The sequence below is a fragment of the Schistocerca cancellata genome, chromosome 3 (assembly GCF_023864275.1).
Source record: "Schistocerca cancellata isolate TAMUIC-IGC-003103 chromosome 3, iqSchCanc2.1, whole genome shotgun sequence".
Lineage (NCBI taxonomy): Eukaryota > Metazoa > Arthropoda > Insecta > Orthoptera > Acrididae > Schistocerca > Schistocerca cancellata.
In genome coordinates, this window is record NC_064628.1 from 438,756,651 (window position 1) to 438,770,943 (window position 14,293).

Here is a 14,293-nt window from a genome sequence, read left to right on the forward strand (position 1 = left end):
CGTCTGTAAACTCAACTCAGCAATATTTGTAATTAGATTAAAGTCGTTTCTCCGGCAGGCCCATTTAATTTCGCATCTGATTACACATGTTTCGACAACAGGTAACATTCGCTATATAAGCTCGACGAAAGATAGTCTGTCGAGTATCACTAAAAATGATTAATTATAAGAATTATTATTGATCCCAGTAAATGAATCCTAGAACTACAGACCTAAGAGCTTTTACTGAAAATGGACTGATTCTTATAGGAATCATCCGGGCCCCGTACGTGTAGCTACCATTTCTACAGTTCGTAACACTTATGAACATGCCTTAAGCACACAAATAATAATCTCCCTAAATAAACCGAGCGAGGTGGCGCAGTGGTTAGACACTGGACTCGCATTCGGGAGGACGACGGTTCAATCCCGCGTCCGGCCATCCTGATTTAGGTTTTCCGTGATTTCCCTAAATCGTTCCAGGCAAATGCCCGGATGGTTCCTTTGAAAGAGCACGGCCGACTTCCTTCCCCGTCCTTCCCTAATCCAATGAGACCGATGACCTCGCTGTCTGGTCTCCTTCCCCAAAACAACGCAACTCTCCCTAAATATAATTAAAGACTTGATCGAGCTCCTGTAACAGACGGTGTTCAGTGAGTTACGACAGTCTTGCTATGATTGCCACAATTTTTCTATTTTTGTTACCTGTATCTGCTGAATGTCGCATAATATTAGAATAATACCACTTGCGTTGCTGAATGTGGAAAATGTTCGTGGTGACTGGCGCAGTGAAAGAGGACAAGAGAGCATAGCATCGCTTGGAGCAGGCTTACACATGATGAAATAAAAACAAAGAAAGTCTCGAGAAAACAGTTATGTGGACATAAAACGTGTTAGAAAACTGCTCTATTACAAAATAAATAAGTCCACAATCAACACAAAACTTCAAGGCTCTGAGCACTATGGGACTTAACAGCTGTGGTCATCAGTCCCCTAGAACTTAGAACTACTTAAACCTAACTAACCTAAGGACATCACACACATCCGTGCCCGAGGCAGGATTCGAACCTGCGACCGTAGCAGTCGCGCTGTTCCGGACTGCGCGCCTAGAACCGCGAGACCACCGCGGCCGGCACAAAAATCCAAATCAAATGGAAAGGAATAGGATGCTCTGAGAACTAATTTTTAAGAACCTAACTGAACTGCTACTAATATAGTGGGTTGATTTACATGTAACATGGGAACGGGTGTCGATGGAATGTGTGGCACACGGTTCTATTCCATTCACAGAAATCTAAGTTCGCGTTTCGCTCAGAATGCAAGAGAAATTGGAAGGATTTTCGTTTCGTGAAGGTGATACCCGTAATGAGAATGTAGACCATTGCAATTTCATTGATTTGCTTAAGCCAAAAGACGTACGAATCTCACCAGCATAGCTTGATCTTCAATGTGGACAGCAAGTCGTTCTTTAACGACATTCAATGAAATATTATCTCTGACTACCCGACAGGAAGACAAGGCATGTAGGAAGTGGAGAAAGAAGCTTTTCAGTCTCAGAAAATTTGTTATATTCAAAGTTATAACATGCCCAATAAGTCTGCAGAAAATTGGTGATAAGTATATTGAGTATATTTGTTGGTCTGTAACATTTCGGATCAGTTTTTTTTTTTCTCTATGAGTCACCTGAGTCTTTTTGAAGTCGTTTGTGACTTTGCACACGGATAGAGGTTCTGTGTGAAATGAAACTGGGATTCCATCTGGACCTAGCGACTTGTTTGTTTTCTAGTATGTCAATTGCTTCTCAAAGCCAGGGATGCCTATTTCTATGTCGTCTCCGCGTTGCTCAATCGATGGTGTATCTGCCAGCTAGTCCAGGAAGCTAAAAAAGATATTTCTGTTACGCCAGTTCGAATTCATACAAAAATGCTTATAACAGGATGCAGTATAGATACATATGTATACTTGCGTGGGTGCCTCCTTGAGTTAGTAGCGTCACCTTAACATGTAAATGAAACGCTGAGAAAACCGAACTCATTTCAGTCAGAACTTACTACTGTTTCACGTGCAAGAAAGTGCGCTTTCCTAGCAATACTTAATTTTGAAGACTATTTGAGACATCTGTCCCAAGTTCGTGTTCATCAGTTTAGCTTTAAATATATTGCATCTTTTTCTATATATGGTTTTTGTCACCGATCTTTATCGCACAAATGTTATATGGTTCTGAATATTGTTACCGTTAGTAGCCCTTTGGCATCCACGATAATGAATTTAACCTATACTTCGTCACTCCACCTCCTATCCTTCAGGAGAGTCAATGCCGAGCTACATCTACATCACACTCCGCAAACAACTTGATGATGTGTGGCGGAGGGTACATCTGGTACCACTAACTGATCCCTACAACCATTTCCTACTTGCACATGGCGCGTGGGAAGAATTATTGTCTATAAGCCTCTGTATTGGCTCTAATTTCTCGTCGTGATCACTTCGCGAGAGGTGTGTGGAAGGATATAATATGTTTCCCGACTCTTAACAAAAAGTACTCTTGAAACTTCAGTCGTAAATCTCTCCGTGAAGCACAATGCCTCTCTTGTAACGTCTGCCAGTGGAGTTCGTTGAGCAGCTCGGAAACGCTCCCGCCGACCAAACTACCCCGTGGTCGTTGGACCTTCTCCATCTCTTCCATCAGTCCTATATGTTAAGGATCCCATGCTGATGAACAATGTTCAACAATCAGTAAGCCACTTCCTTTGTGGCTGAGTTACACTTAAGCTTCTTCCTATGAATCTCATCTGGCATCTGTTTTTCATGTTGTGTGTTTTAAGTGACCTATCATTCTAGATAGTTAATCCTAGATTTTTGCGGTAGATACTGTTTCCAGGAGTTTCTCATCAATAGTGTAGTTGTGCAGCAACGGCTTTCTTTTCCTGTGTAGTCGCAGTTGTCGCATCAGAACCATGAACCTCTCAAACCACAGCCCAGCTCACCTAAATCACTTCTAACAGACCTTAACAATCCTCATAGACTCATGACGAAGTCTAGATTTATTTCCAACGTGATTTTAAAATAATGTGACTGTTTACCTCATGTTCTTCTCTTCAAAGGAAGCGAAAAATAAAATTAAGTGGTTATTTAGAGGAGCATTCATACGTTTGACATCAACTTCAATACAACAGTTCATGTGCTGCTGACAGTGAGTATTCTAGTTAGGTTTTCAAATACGCGCTTAAGAGAAAAGGGATTGTTCTCTGAAAGTTCAGTCTCAGTTGTGAACGCTGTAAATTCAACTTGTGTTGAAGCCTCCGAGCTGAGAGGCCTAAAATTATTCACTATCTTTCTTTCCTTGTCTTCGGAAGACGTCTTCAAAGATAAGACACTGGGAAACTGCAATTATCATGGTCTCTCAGCCAGGAAGTTTTAATAGAAGTGAAAGCAGGCTGTCAAATCCAGTACTGGTGAAAATTAAAGTTTTCCGCTCTTTTTGTTGCTATAATTTTTGTCTTGTAGAGTGTTGGGGGGGGGGGGGGAGAAGCGTGTATTTGTTGGTTTAAGAAAGAGAGAGAGAGAGAGAGAGACAGATAGACTGAGAGATATGATAATGTTAACTGAGATTTCTAATGTATGGTAATAATAACTACTCTGTCAAGTCCTTACTAGCTACTAGCTAGTAGCTTAACCCCATTTCTAATTTACGTAGCCCATATCCTATGCGCGTGCTCGGAAATCCTATAATTTATGAATATACATGTCGGCGGCCAGCATAGTTAAACTGAATCTTACAGTTTTTCTTTATCCACAAAATTTCAGTACGGGTTACAATGTGACATATTTATCATACAGATAAGAAAAACTCTGTCTTTTGCAACTGAAAGCTTATTTTGTTCTTAACCATATTTCGCCTATTCATTCTTGGCTTTATCAGATCTACAGCGTAAGCAAATAATTAATTACACATATTTTGTTAGAAAATCTATAATGTCTCTTGGCAGCACATTTAGAATACATGGTTGGGATTTAACAGTTACTTTCATTTTTCTTTTCTTTTAATTTTTGCGTTGGTTCTTCTGTAAGCACTAGAAGCACACAATAGAGACTTCCAGTTGATACCAGGTCACATACATTTAATTACAAGCAACCTTCCGTGTTGCACACTCCTCATGACATTTCAAAATTACTGCCATTTATTTAATTATTTGTTTAACATCAGACATCGGTTTCGACCACCTGCCACCTTCATGTTAAAACATTGCAGAGGCATACCATGCGTTGTTATATTTAAACAAATTATTTTTAAACTTACAACGTCACTTTCGGCTTAAGACCACTGAAAGAAATACGACTCCTACCTATATAAAAAAGCGCCCATTTTGCGGGAGAAAGAAATCCAGCTGTTGGTTCGCGTAACAATTATCACGCCTGTATTAGCTCAGGAACACCGAGAGCTTGTTTAAGTTTTTACGTTATTTTCATAAATGCCTGCTGTTGGGTTATGACTGTATATACTATCACAAATTGTACTTCACTCGTATATAAACATCTATTTACCGCGTTTCACTCAAGACGAATTCTAGTTATCCGTCACTAACTGAACTGCAATATTTATTTATATATTTGCTGCTTTTTTTAGTCTGTTATCTATCCCAACGAACAGAATTGACGGGAGTACATGGTATAATATTTTAACATAATTACAAATGTACAACAAATGTATCAAAATTTATAAGATATTCTATTAGAGATAATCTGGTGATGGCTGTATAGCAGAAATAGTCCTACAGTTCACATAAGAAAAATAATGCTCATAGTAGCGTAATTGGTTATACAAATATATTATGTCCTTTACAGTTATTTATTATGCAGCAGACTCAAAGGATTCCAAATTGTTGACGGATTATTGCAGGAGTATGCACGCCCGTACAGCAATACTAGTTACCGTTAATACACTGACATTTTATTTCCTCTCCGAAATACCCATTTTTCGTGAACTGTGGAATTCCTAAAGTCAAGTGATGCTAATAATAACAAAAAAATAGTAAAAATAAATAATAAAAACAATCATCTTTTGATAATTCTTTGCAATAATAAGTACAAATACATTAAAAACAAATGTACAAAATGTGGATACTGTAACACGGAAATCAATTTTCGTCTTATTTGTGTTCAACTACAATGAAAACGTTATGTTTCGTATCTCATTACTACTGCAGTTCCATCGCCTCACACACGTAACTTTAGTTACGCAGTTATTACTGCTCTGCGCTAAGCTCGCTTCAGAAACTTTCTCGATGCCCAGCTGACTCAAACAAACAAAACAGGAGAGCAGTACCAGAAACATTCTATACGTGAAAGACATAATAAACAATATGCATTTTTAAACGAAGTTTGTGTGTCCCTCGACGGTATATAAACTATTCGATATTAGTACTTTTTCGAATTCTTTCTTAAATATATCTACGTTGTTGTATTCTTTATTTCTGCAGGCAATGCACTGAACGGTACTTTAGGTTTATGTAGTGCACTTTTCCCATATAAGGTCTTGTTACAAACTTTCGTATGAGAGTCACTCCTGTTTATAATTTCATAACTGTGAACACGGTTGTGTAACGCTTAACGTAGCATATACTGACATACACAGGGTGATTTGCTTTAACGAGCCGATATGGGATTTTTGAACGGTTCAGGACAACTAATGTGGGTTTGGCCTAATGACTGTACGCAAGAAATTATGTAATTTTATTGCATGGCTAATACTATTAACTCTTAAGTGGCCCTTAGATGCTCCATAATACTGACAATATTTCTCCGGATGCGCAATGATGTTTACCGTCTAAATATGAGATTGAGAGGTTGTGCAATAATTTAGAGAACATTAAAAACTTTGGAAATATTGTGCTACCTTGAAATATTTTGCTGCATGTGGACACTATTTGCAATATCCGCAACAATCTCTGGCTTGCTACACGGACAAAAAAGATTAGGTTAGCTTAGCTTTGGCGCGGAAAATGAGTTCAAACCAAGACGAAAAAACACTAATATTAGAGTTCATCGAAACGTATAAGTCATTGCTGGTATTGTGGGCTGTTGGGGCATTTGCATACAAAACCAGGAGTGTTAATAATGATGAATCGTATGAAATGTCGCTCAGAAAATGCAGGAAACATTCACGAAAGAAGATTCTTTTTTAAAAAATTTAATTAATGCAAGGATATGAATATAAGTATATGTAGACAGTTTGCTCTGTGTATACATTCATCTACATCTACATTGACACTCTGCAAATCACATTTAAGAGCATGGTAGAGGGTTCATCGAACCACCTTCACAATTGTCTATTATTCCAATCTCTATAGCGCACGAAAAGAAGGAACACCTCCATCTTTCCGTATGAGCTCTGATTTCCCTTATTTTATCGTGGTGATCTTTTGTCCCTATGTAGGTCGGTATCAACAAAATATTTTCGTATTCGGAGTAGAAAGTTGGTGATCGTAATTTCGTGAGAAGATTCCGTCGCAACGAAAAACGCCTTTCTTTTAATGATGTCCAGCCCATTCAGCCCACATCCTGTATCATTTCAGTGACACTCTCTCCCATATTTTGCGATAATACAAAACGTGCTGCCTTTCTTTGAACTTTTTCGATGTACTGCGTCAGTCCTGTCTGCTAAGGATGCCATACTGCGCAGCAGTATACTAAAAGAGGACTGACAAGCGCAGTGTAGGCAATCTCCTTAGTAGATCTGTTATGTTTTGTAAGCGTCCTGCCAATAAAACGCAGTCTCTGGTTAACCTTCCCTACAACATTTTCTATGTGTCCCTTCCAATTTAATTTGTTCGTAAATGTAATTCCTAGGTGTTTAGTTCAATTTACGGTCTTTTGATTTGACTGATTTATCGTGTAACCGAAGTTTAGCGAATTCATTTTAGCACTCATGTGAATGACCTCACACTTTTCGTTATTTCGGGTCAACTGCCAATTTTCGCACCATTCAGATATATTTCCCAAATCGTTTTGCAATTTGTTTTGATCTTCCGATGACTTTATTAGTCGATAAACGACAGCGTTATCTACAAACAACCTAAGAAGGCTGCTCAGATTGTCTCTCAAATCTTTTATATAGATAAGGAACAGCAAAGGGCCTATAACACTACCTTGGGGAACGCCAGAAATCACTTCTGTTTCCGTTTACTCGATGACATTACGTCAGTTACTACGAACTATGACCTCTCTGAGAAGAAATCACAGATTCAGTCACATAACTGACACGCTATTCCATAAGCAGGCAATTTCACTACCAGCCGCTTGTATGGTACAGAGTCAAAAGCCTTCCGGAAATCCAGAAATTCGGAATGAATCTGAAATCCCTTGTCAATAGCATTCAACACTTCATGCGAATAAAGAGCTAGTTGTGTTTCACAAGAACGATGTTTCCTAAACTCATGTTGACTGTATGTTAGTAGCCGGCCGTTGTGGCCGTGCGGATCTAGGCGCTTCAGTCTGGAACCGCGTGACCGCTACGGTCACAGGTTCTAATCCTGCCTCGGGCATAGATGTGTGTGATGTCCTTAGGTTAGTTAGGTTTAAGTAGTTCTAAGTTCTAGGGGACTGATGACCACAGATGTTAAGTCCCATAGTGCTCAGAGTCTTTTTTTTTTTTTTGTATGTTAGTAGACCTTTTTCTTCGAGGTAATTCACAATGTTTGAGCACAATATATGTTCCAAAATCCTGCTGCATATCGACGTCAATGATATGGGCTTGTAATTAAGTGGATTACTCCTACTACCTTTCTTAAATATTGGAGTGACCTGTGCAACTTCCCAGTCTTTGGGTACGGATCTTTCGTCGAGCGAAAGGTTGTATATGATTGTTAAGTATGGAGCTAATGCATCCGCATAGTCTGAAAGGAACCTACTTGGTATACAGTCTAAACCTGAGACTTGCTTTCATTAAGTGATTTAAGTTGCTTCACTTCTCCGAGGATATTTGCTTCTGCATTACTCATATTGGCAGCTGTTCTCGATTCGAATTCTGGAATATTTACTTCGTCTTCTTTTGTGAAGGCATTTCGGAACGCTGTGTTTAGTGACTCTCCTTTGGCAGCACTGTCTTCGATAGCATCTTAATTGCTATCGCGCAGAAAAGGCATTGATTATTTCTTGCCGCTAAGATACTTCACATACTACCAGAATCTCTTTGAATTTTCTGCCAGTTTTCGAGACAAAGATTCGTTGTGGGAACTGTTATAAGCATCTTGCATTGAAGTCCGCGCAAAATTTCGAGCTTCTGTAAAAGATCGCGAATCTTGGGGATTTTGCGTCTGCTTAAATTTGGCATGTTTGTTTTGCTGTTTCTGCAACAGTGTTCTGAGGCATTTTGTGTACCAAGGAGAGCAGCTCCGTCGTTTGTTAATTTATTTCGTATAAATCTTTCAGCTGCTGCCGATATTATTTCTTTGAATTCAAGCCACATCTGGTCTACACTTATATTATTATTTTGGAAGGAGTGGAGATTGTCTCTCAAGAAGGCGTCAAGTGAATTTTTATCTGCTTTTTTGGATAGGTACATTTTTCGTTTTTTTGGAGTCTCTGGGGGTTACAGTATTCAGTCTCGCTACGACAATCCTGTGTTCACTAATCCATGTATCCGTTTTGATGCTAGTTATTAACTCAGGATTATTTGCTGCTAAGAGGTCAAGTGTGTTTTCACAACCCTTTCCTATTCGCGTGGGCTCATGAGCTAACTGCTCGAAATAATTTTCAGAGAGTGCGTTTAGCACAATTTCGGATGATGCTTTATGCGTACCTCCGGAATTAAACATCTATTTTCGCCAACATATCGACGGTAAGTTAGTCACCACCAACTATAATCGTAAGAGTCGGGTGCTTGTTTGAAATAAAAGTTTTCTTTGAACTTTTCAGCAATTGTATCATCTGAATTGGGAGGTCGGTAAAGGGATCCAATTATTATTTTATTCCGGTTGCCAACAGTGACCTCTGCCCATACTAACTCACAGGAGCTATCTACTTCAGTTTCGCGACAAGATAAACTACTTATAACAGCAAGAAATACTCACCGCCACCGTTCCTTTCGGAACACCGTTAGGTTCTTCGCAAAAATTTCGGCTGAGCTTATCTTCGACTTTGGCGAGCTTTCAGTGCCTATAACGCATCAGTGCTTTCTATTAGCGCTTGAAGCTCTGGTGCTTTCCCAACACAGTTACGACAATTTACAACTGTTATACCGATGGTTCTTGTATCTAGGTTCATCATGTGTTCGGCCTGCCTCCTTTGTGACTGAACCCCTTCTTGTATTTTCCCGAGGCCCTCTAACCCAAAAAACCACGCAGTTCACGCCACACAGCCCCTACTACCCGTGTAGCCGCCTCCTGTGTATAGTGGACACCTGACCTACTCAGCGGAACCCGAAACCCAACCACCCTTTGGCGCAAGTCGAGGAATCTGCAGTCTAGTATAATCCTACAGCTCACATATTAATATGTGACTCATTTCCGTAACTATGTCTCATATACTGTAAGGTCAACCTGCATCTGTAAATTTCAAGTCTTCGAAAGAATTACCAGCAGCAGGATATCATGTTATTGTTATTGTGACCTTCAGTCCTCAGACTGTTTTGATGCAGCTCTCCTTGTTACTCTCTCCTGTGCAAGCTTTTCATCTCCGAGCAACTACTGCAACCTGCATCCTTCCGAATCTACTTACTTTGTTCGTTCTTGGTCTTCCTGTAAGACTTTCACCGCTACACTTTCCTCTAGTAGAAAATTAGTGAGCCATTGATCTTTCAGATTGTGTCCTGCCAATCAATCTCTCCTTCAGTCAGGCTGTGCCACAAATTTCACTTCTCCTCAGGTCTATCTCATTTAAAACTCTTCTATTCTCTTCTTGTCTATACTGTTCATCGTCCATGTTCCATTTCCATACATGGCTATATTCCGTAAAATAGTTTCAGAAAACACTTCCTAACACTTACATCTATAATCGAGGTTAACAAATCTCTCTTCTTCAGAAACGCATCTCTTGGCATTGCTAGTCTACATTTTATATGCTCTCTACTTCGGCCATCAACAGTTACTTTGCTGCCCATATAAGAACATTCATCTACGTCTTTTCGTGTCTCGTGTCCAAATCTAACTCCCTAAGCGTCAACTGATTTAACTACATTCCATTATCCTTGTTTGCTTTTGCTGATGCTTATTTTAAATTTTCCTTTAAAAGACATTGTCCATGCCATTCAGCTTCTCTTCAATGTTCATTACTATCTCTGACGGAATTACAATGCCATCGACAAACCCAGTTTTTTTTATTTCTTCTCCGTGACCTTTAATTTCTACTCCAGAATTTTCATTGGTTTCCTTCATTGTTTTCTCAGTACACAGACTGAATAACATATGGGATAGATTACAATTCCGTCTCGCTTCCTGTTCAACATTTCATGCCCCGCGACTACCGTTAGCTTTCTGTACAAACTGTACATAGTTTTTCGCTCCCTGTATTTTATCCGTGCTGCCTTCAGTATTTCAAAGAGAGTATTCCAGTCAACACAGTCAAAAGATTTCTCTAAGCAAACAAATTCTATAAACGTAAGTTTGCCTTTCCTTAAACTATCTCCTAAGGTAAGTCGTAAGGGCAGCATTGCCTGACGTGTATCTACATTTCTCCGGAATCCACAACAGATAAGCTCTGACTTAGTGGAACTATGTGTGTCATCGTATTACTTTACTGTTTAGTGATGGGAATAAGGAAGATATGGGCGCCCACAGAAATTTACCCTTGTGAGAGGGGGGGGGGGTTGGAGCAGGCGGCAACTCCCCAAGTGTGGGATGCCAATACGCCAATGTATGGAGAGAACCATTTCGAGTAATGTGTTTAATATGTACCATCAACACGCAAAAAGTTGTGATAAACTTTCTTTTTTTTCTTTTTTTTCAGCCACAGTTCTCTACAAGTTTTCGTGTGTCCTGTTTGATGCTCCTTGAACCATTTTTCAGATAGCTTTTATTTTCAGCTTGCAACAAAGTAGTAGAGCAATTGTTACGCAGTAGTGTCTTTACCGTCCAAGATCCCGGTTTACAGAATGACTGCACAATGTTATTGATAATATAACTGACAATATTACTGAAGGCTCCACGGGAAACCTCAATAACATTGGACCGCTTTATATCAAACGAATTATTGGAAAGAACATGTTTTTTTTAAAGTAGAACGTTATAGTTTTAACAGCATTTAAAAGCTCTTGGGCCGGCCGAAGTAGCCGTGCGGTTAAAGGCGCTGCAGTCCGGAACCGCAAGACCGCTACGGTCGCAGGTTCGAATCCTGCCTCGGGCATGGATGTTTGTGATGTACTTAGGTTACTTAGGTTAGTTAGGTTTAACTAGTTCTAAGTTCTAGGGGACTAATGACCTCAGAAGTTGAGTCCCATAGTGCTCCGAACCAAAAGCTCTTGAAATGATGAGTACAGTGATATATACTATTTTATTCTGCGATCTGATGTTTTCCCAACGTATTGCCAACATATAGAATTCTAGTGTGTGTGGGCGGGTGAAGTGATTACTTCACGGTATTTCGACAAAAAAACTCGTTGCCATCTTCAGGTTGTCCGTGATAACTACTGGTCCGCTCCTGTCGATGTGCTATACATGTGGGCCGTTATATCCTCCATTACTCCGCTCTTACTGGTGCAGCCGCCGCGATGGATGGTGTGGTGTGGTGTGGTGGCTTCGAAGTCATGTCTCCAGTGTCCTCGCCGTCGCCGTCGGGCGTGGACATCACTGTACGAGAACACTTTTCTTTTTCTCGGCTTAGTGCAGGGCTCCCCGTCTGACTCAGTTGTGAGGCGCTGTCGTTATTAATTAGATCATCTTGGACCGTAATTTCAATGGCTTTTTAATCACGCGGTTCCAGAAGGAGGAATATTGCTGAAGTAGTTTGTTGTTGTGATCCATAGTAAAACCAGCTTTTATACTGTGGTCGGAATCAGCTGATTTGCTGATCTGTTGTAATTCTGTGTTCATGGCACCTCTCTTCTGACGTGCGTACTGTTTCCCAGATGAATACTTTGCCTCGCTAGCAGGAGATTTGGTAGATTGCTGGTTTTCGAAGGCCTAGGGGTGTCAAGGTTTCAGAGAGTGGACGAAATACACATTTAACATTACTGCTTCCAACAGCCTGCAGATTTTTCTGGAACTATTGTCAAGAAATGGGATGCACGCGAGTGATTTGTGATCTCCTTTTACTTCCTGCTGTAGTCCAAGTACAACTTGTCTAAACGCACGCCTGATCTGCTCGCTGCTGTAATCATTTTTCGGAATGTCGTCTCGAGATGCTACAGCTCAGTTGGAAGGCTATCTTGGTGGCAGATCGTTCGCACTCTGTGAATAAGTAAGTGTAAAACGCCTTCAAGCTGGAGGTTGTGGTGAATACTGGAGCCATGCAGATACAGATCAGTGTGTGTAGATCATCTGTACACACTGTGCCTCAGCTTGCCAGAGAGTGAGAAGGAAAGAGAGAGAGAGAAAGAGAGAGAGAGAGAGAGAGAGAGAGAGAGAGAGAGAACAGCTTTACCAACAGCGATAGCGCGGGCACTGGAGACCAGAGCTCGCATCCTGGGACGCTACTCCCACCGTTAACGATAAAAAGTGGCGCAAATTTTGACTGATTCACTCAGCATAGAATCCTGAAAGCGACAAAATTAAAAATTCTTATCTGAATTTGAATCTGTCACTTGTGGTCCAACACTCATGACCTGTGTGACTGTTTATGTTACGTGCTAGAGAAACCGAAATTGCAATTTGACCAAAGCTACTCAAAGGAGATAGGAAGCTAGGGATCTTTGTTGTTGGACAAACTTGTGGCTGTTATATAATTTTAATTTCAACTAAAGACCAAATTTCATTATTACAGAATTACAGAATCAGAATAACAACATAAATTTAATTCGGACTGTTGTCCTCTTAAGAAAGTGTAGAACTGACCTTAACCACTTGCACCCTCTTTTTTTTTTAAAAAAAAAAAATGAAAAGCACAAATAGAATTACCAAAGATCAAGTCTTTAAATTTTTGACGCTTGTCCTTCACCAAACTTAGAAAAACTATATCTTTGGATCATGAATTAATATAACAAGCATTATTTTAAAGATTGATTGTTAAAGGCTCACAGACAGTCACCACCACAAGCACACTGTTAATTTCGTTGCTTACATAACCAAAATTTACACAACACTAATGATTCACCTTGAGTTACTTATGAAAAGATTTCGTCCGTCCCGGCGGACAGGCCGGATATTTAACTAAAAGATGGGAGCGAGGCTTATACACGGTGGTGCTCGGAACAAACGAGTAGAAAGCAACCGCCAAGCAATTCCGAAGGTGATCAGGCTGCAAGTGAGGGCAGAAAATACGCCGAACACACACGCGATCTCAGCCTGCCGGCCAAGGCGACAAAGCCCATCCATCCCACATACCAGACCATTTCCCCAACAGCAAATAATTCACACGGCATACAAATTCAACTCGTGATTCACATTTTTCAAGACCATTCAAGGCTTACTACCTACGTGACTATCTGCAACATAACTGCAAGCCAAACTGAGACATTTAGCGAATAAAAGAACAATTAAAATTACAGTGACTTAACAAAGCTCTGCCCTTCATGTTAAAAGAAATTCTAAAACCAACACTGGCCGAAGAGCACACTAATTAACAGACTTCATAAATTAACAGTGCAAGGAACCTTTAAAAACAAGCAGTGAAACTCTATTCCCTTTTGCATTTGCCGAAATAATTAAAATCCGCTCCTCGGAAACAACACTTAGAAGTGTTTGACTTCGTAAGTTCAGTATAACACTCTTATTCAGAACCATCCTTAACTGATCTCCGGCAGATACAACACGCCACCATAAGTTTCACAAATCTTCGCAGGTTAACAGTAGCATATGAATCATACGTAACTTAATGCGATGAGAAGATGTCCAGCCTGAGATGACAGACCCGCCACCGTTTCGCACGTAAACGCGGCGACTAATCACATCCGTACACCCGACGCGTGGCAAAACGGCAAGGACGGCGAGGACGGCGAGGCCCAGGCACCGCTGATAGAGGGCCTGCCTTCAAAACGTGCTGCCTCGTTGAGCGCCGACCGAAGAGAGTGCTCGGCTACACACCAAGCCGGAAAACCAAAGGCGGAACAGTCAGAGATACAAGACCAGACGAGTGTCGATATCAGCGACGCAAGTGCAGCACAACTAGCGCCAGTCGCCACGGCTCAACCTCACCCTCCTATTCGAGAGCCATTCGCCAGAGG